Raw genomic sequence first — 6,009 nt, 5'->3', positions numbered from 1 at the left:
TACATAATTATTTCGAATTATTTTCACAATTTTTCAAACTTTAATTAGGTGTTTTGCATAAAACTGCAAACGGTCAAAAATTAGCGCACAAAAGTTTACTAGGCAACTCTGTCTAGTGAGCGAACGTACGGGCGTTGCACGTCGGTGAGTTTTCGTTTACATTGCACACTCATAAGATAGGTCGTGTCAGCTGACACGTTTTGGTACGTACGTTCGTGAGTAAAGCGGCAATTACCCACCGACGTGTGCCGCACGTAAGGACGTTTGTCGTACAAAAACGTTTGACCGAACCCTCAAGCCCGTAGGAATCAATGTGTGCGTCTGTGTACATGTACATAACATATTTGTGTGTGTATTGTTTAAAGATAAGCACTGTTGCCATTGACCATTTTGCATGCATTCTTATGGAAACATCAACTTTTTCCAATTTAATTTTTGATGTTGTAAAAGGCTGGAATTAATATTAAATAAATATAAGTAGATTACATAATTATAATCTGCACTTTTACATAATTATTTCAAATTATTTTCACAATTTTTCAAATTATAATTAGGTGTTTTTGCATAAATCTGTAAACGGTAAAAAATTAGAGCACAAAAGTTTACTAGGCAACTCTGTCTAGTGAGAGACCGATCAGCTGACACGTTCTTACGTAAAAAATCAAAATTGTTTTGATTTCTACGTTCCGGGCTACGTACGTACGGGCGTTGCACGTCGGTAAGTTTTCGTTTACATTGGACACTCATAAGATAGGTCGTGTCAGCTGACACGTTTTTGGTACGTACGTTCGTGAGCATAGATTAGATTGATACGAATCTTTTGGTTACGCTCTCATATTTTCGCTCTCACGAGGGATTTATCTTCTAGTTGTTGCTGGCAACAATCACAGATAAATCCCTTGCGCCAGCTGAAGCGGGTGCCAGAACAAAAAATGTGCCAGTCAAAACGAAAAACGGCCAAAAAATTTCGGTAAACTTTAGTTTGACCTACAATTGTAGAATAGCGTTCAAAAATTATGGGAAAAAGGATAAAAATACTTAATTTAGTCTATATATTATTAGTTCGAAGGCGGAAGGTAAATATTATTTCCCATTCAAAAGTTATCACTAAAAACAGGTTTTGTAAATATGAACTCCCGATGCAACCAGTCCATTTTGATCACAGAACCTGGAACGCCAGACATGTAGGATAAGCCCTATCCATTAAATAATGTTAACTGTTATATCATAGGTCCGATTTACTGAAATTTCAAAAGAATATATGGTTTTCACTGCGAGTTAAATGCGTTACAATATTTGACTAAGTAATTTAATTGAAATGTAAATTTTACTTAGATTTGTTTATATTTAACTCTAACTAGTCGTATTATTGTAAAATAAGTTTAAAGAAATAAATATTTTACAACTATCATTTTATTAGATGATTGAAACTATAATCGCCGAAATTTATGTCAAAAATCCCCATTTTCAGATCTATTCATTTTTGTTTGGAGTGGCATCATTGATAAATGTTATAAAAAATGTGCATTTTGACAGCGCTCTCTCGAAACAAAGAGTTGCAAATCCATTCATCTATGTTCGTGAGTAACTGCCGCATAACTGTCGCATTAGCCATGATTCAATTACCATAGATGAATGGATTTGCAACTCTTTGTTTCGAGAGAGCGCTGTCAAAATGCACATTTTTTATAACATTTATCTATGATGCCACTCCAAACAAAAATGAATAGATCTGAAAATGGGGATTTTTGACATACATATCGGCGATTATAGTTTCAATAATTTAATAAAATGATAGTCGTAAAATATTTATTTCCTTAAAGTTATTTTACAATAATACGACTAGTCAGAGTTAAATATAAACAAATCTAAGTAAAACTAACATTTCGATTAAATTAATTGGTCAAATATTGTAACTGCATTTAACTCGCAGTGAAAACCATATATTCTTTTGAAATTTCAGTAAATCGGACCTATGATATAATAGTTAACATTATTTAATTGATAGGGCTTATCCTACATGTCTGGCGTTCCAGGTTCTGTGATCAAAATGGACTGGTTGCATCGGGAGTTCATATTTACAAAACTTGTTTTTAGTGATAACTTTTGAATGGGAAATAATATTTACCCTCCGCCTTCGAACTAATAATACTTACACTAAAACAAGTATTTTTATCCTTTTTCCCATAATTTTTGAACGCTGTTCTACAGTTATGGGTCAAACTAAAGTTTACCAAAATTTTTGGCACGTTTTTCGTTTTGGCTGGCACATTTTTTGTTCTGGCACTCGTTTCAGCTGGCGCGAGGGATTTATCTGCGATTGTTACCAGCAACAACTAGAAGATAAATCCCTCGTGAGAGCGAAAATATGAGAGCGTAAGCAAAAGATTCGTATCAATCTAATCTATGTCAATTACTAGAGGTTTGTTCTCCAATGATGACGGATCTTTGACACTCCCAAGTTGAAAAATCTGGACGGGTTGCTTTTACGAAATAAGGAAAACGGGAAATAATTCAATATCTTTCAGTGAAAATTTAGTAGAAAAGTATCTTTGGTAGTATATTAGTAGTGATAATAAATTTGTAAATGCAAAAAGTTTTTGGGGAAATAATTAATTTTCTACTAAATAATTTGAGATAGCACGATTTTGAACAGACAGCCGACATGGGATGATACGCTACTCAGCAGCCGCAATGAACTGACAAAAACAAAAATAAAAGAAAATGGCTTATGGTCTTAGAACTTTATATTCCTACCTTGACTTTGAGAGAAGAGTTAAGCTTTTGTGCGGTCCTGCTACACAGGGAGTATTCACCTTTTTATTCTGAAATTTCAGAAGGATCTTTTCCGTTAAGTATTCATGGAAGCATTCCGGATAAACCGTTAATTTAGAATATTCGGAATACGTTCATTTGATACTACCTCACGAGGTCAAAATATATCAAATAAGTATATACATAATATTTCAAATATAAACCGATTCCCCGAATTCTTAAATGGAGATGAATATTCCGAACATAGGGAATTAATAGAATAGAAAGTCGACTTTTAATACGCGTGCAAAAATATCCAGAGAAGTGTCAAAAGACGCGTATTGACCTCGATAACAATAATACGAAGGCGGAAATAAAAATTTTAGCTCGTCCAAAAGATATTGACGAAAAACCGAAAAATTACCCCGGGTTGCGTTGGCGGCCTTCAGCCGAGCTTATAAACAATTTCCCTGGGCGGTCCACTAATGAGGTGGGATCAAAATTAAATGCGTGCAAAATCCCTTTGTACACAAAATCTTTTTCAGTGCACATAGCATTACAACAACCATATGAAAATTGCCAACTTCGACTACAAATATCTCCGGACAGAGATACAATTTTTCTTTTCCGCCTTCGGATTATTGTTGTTGAGGTCACCTTTCTCGATATTTTTAAACTCGTATTAGCAGTAGACCTATGTTCTAGACTTTTACCTGAATAAGTTAACATGCCCAATGAGTACATTTCGTTATGACATCTCCAATATTTACTAATGACATTTTTACGTGAATAGGTTTAATAGTCGAGGTTTTGACCATTGTTTACTATATAGTTTGGCAGCTTAAGTAGAGGTTATGTTGCGAATAGAGTGGAAGGCAGTGGACTAGGCAGTCGAATGTCATATAATGAAGGAATGGTGTTCGGAGATTTTTCGAAGTTAAAAAAAAAATGATAAAAGCTTTAATATAAATAAAACTATTGTTTTAATAACAACAAAAACGCCATATATATTCTGTATACATAAATTTGTAAGGATTATCTCACTTTAAAATTTGAATTAAATAATCTAAAGTTTTGTTTTGAAACTGAGTCGAGAACTGTGCGTGTGAATGTGCGAATTTTCACCGATCAGCTGTTAGTTGCGCTACTTGGTAAAATTTACAATGGTTTTGACGTTGAAGGATGCATTTTGAATTGGTTAGGGTTTGTATACATATTCATAGGTTTACGAAAGTGCACGATCCCTTGTTGTCCGTACTTTTCATAAAATTACCTATGTTCAATGTTCAGCCATTCTAATGGATCGAGGCATAGTTAATAAATTCACTATAAAATTTAAAAAAATGTTCTAAGGAATTATGCAGTTCAGTACTTATCGGGTATTTGTAAACAGATTCTTAATTTTTCTAATACTAATATTTTTCGAAAAATCGCAAAGAAACAACACAGTTAACGGATGCCAATTCGACTTGGGAGCAAAATGGCTGCAATTTTCAAAAAATGTGTCTGTCGAGCAAACCTCTTGTGATTGAATCATGCTATTTAGCTGTGTTTAGAGCATGGCTCAATTATATGGTTGGCTCATCTCATCAGCTGATTTTATTTATTTCATTGCATGTTCTATGGGATTGTCAAAAGAAGATGGCAAACTCAAAATGAAACCAACACATTGGCAACATTTTCTTACACATACAAAAAACTGCTAATGCGGCAGTTACGGACGTACGTACCAAAAACTTGTCAGCTGACACGACCTATCTTATGAGTGTGCAATGTAAACGAAAACTCACCTACGTGCAACGCCCGTACGTACGTAGCCCGGAACGTAGAAATCAAAACAATTTTGATTTTTTCCGTAAGAACGTGTCAGCTGATCGCTCTCTCACTAGACAGGGTTGCAGTAAACTTTTGTGCGCTAATTTTTGACCGTTTGCAGCTTTATGCAAAAAAACCTAATTAAAGTTTGAATAATTGTGAAAATAATTCGAAATAACTATGTAAAAGTGCAGATTATAAATATGTAATCTATTTATATTTATTTAATATTAATTCCAGCCTTTTACAACATCAAAAATTAAATTGGAAAAAGTTGATGTTTCCATAAGCATGCATGCAAAATGGCCAATGGCAACAGTGCTTATCTGTAAACAATACACACACAAATATATTATGTACATGTACACAGACGCACACATTGATTCCTACGGGCTTGAGGGTTCGGTCAAACGTGTTTCGTACGACAAACGTCCGTACGTACGGCACACGTCGGTGGGTAATTGCCGCTTAAGTTTTATGATTCTATTCCATACCATAGGCACCAACCCCAATACACAGATTTTGACAATTTGAACCAGGCATGCGTAACGAACGAAACGATATCATTTCGTTACGATAATCAACGTTAATAAACGAAACGAAGTCATTTCGTTTCGTTTATTAACGTTAAGAACGCCAAATTAACGTTAATTTGACGATCTTAACGTTAATAAACGAAACGAAGTGACTTCGTAGCGTTTATTAACGTTGATTATCGTAACGAAATGATATCGTTTCGTTCGTTAAGCATGCCTGATATGAACAGACATATTTTGTTATTGTACAGATGAGCCAACCATATACTTGAACCATGGTTAGAGTCACAATTCACACACATAAGATTGTGCATTCACGAGTTCAAAACTGCTTCGTTCTGCGCATCTACGTCACACTTCACTTCTTCAGCGAATGAAAGAAAGAGAGAAAAAGACAAGAGCTAAAGGAAAATGGCGTAAAAATTGCCTTTAAAATAATGTTTACATGCGCAATGCGCCACCTTCTATAATTCCATCATGGTTTAGAGTTAAGGTGCGTGCACACTTAGCGGCGCGACATGTAGCGGCAGCGGCGCTTCACTTTTTTGCCTATTTGATCAACATTGTCGCTCATGGCCGCGTCGCGTAGTGCTGCTGCCGCTAGGTGTGAATTGTTCCATAAGAATACATGCAAATAATATTTTGAAGCGCAGTGTAGTGCAGCTCAGTGTGGCCTTAGCTTTAAGCTGCAGATATTGGTGCTTTATCGGTAACCGTATTGGTAACCTTATAACAGCTGATTCGACCAACCTTATGGGAATCAATGCAGTCGATTATTGGTGCCGCTAAGGTCGTAACCGTATCGTAGTCAACCAATTGGTTTTTGGTTCACCGTCGTAACGATAAACAGCTAATTACCCCTACAAGAAACGCTGATAGTTTTACTAATACACTCACAGTTGTA

Source organism: Eurosta solidaginis, chromosome 4 (genome assembly GCF_040869045.1).
Source record: "Eurosta solidaginis isolate ZX-2024a chromosome 4, ASM4086904v1, whole genome shotgun sequence".
NCBI classification, from domain to species: Eukaryota; Metazoa; Arthropoda; class Insecta; order Diptera; family Tephritidae; genus Eurosta; species Eurosta solidaginis.
This window is presented reverse-complemented; position numbering follows the sequence as displayed.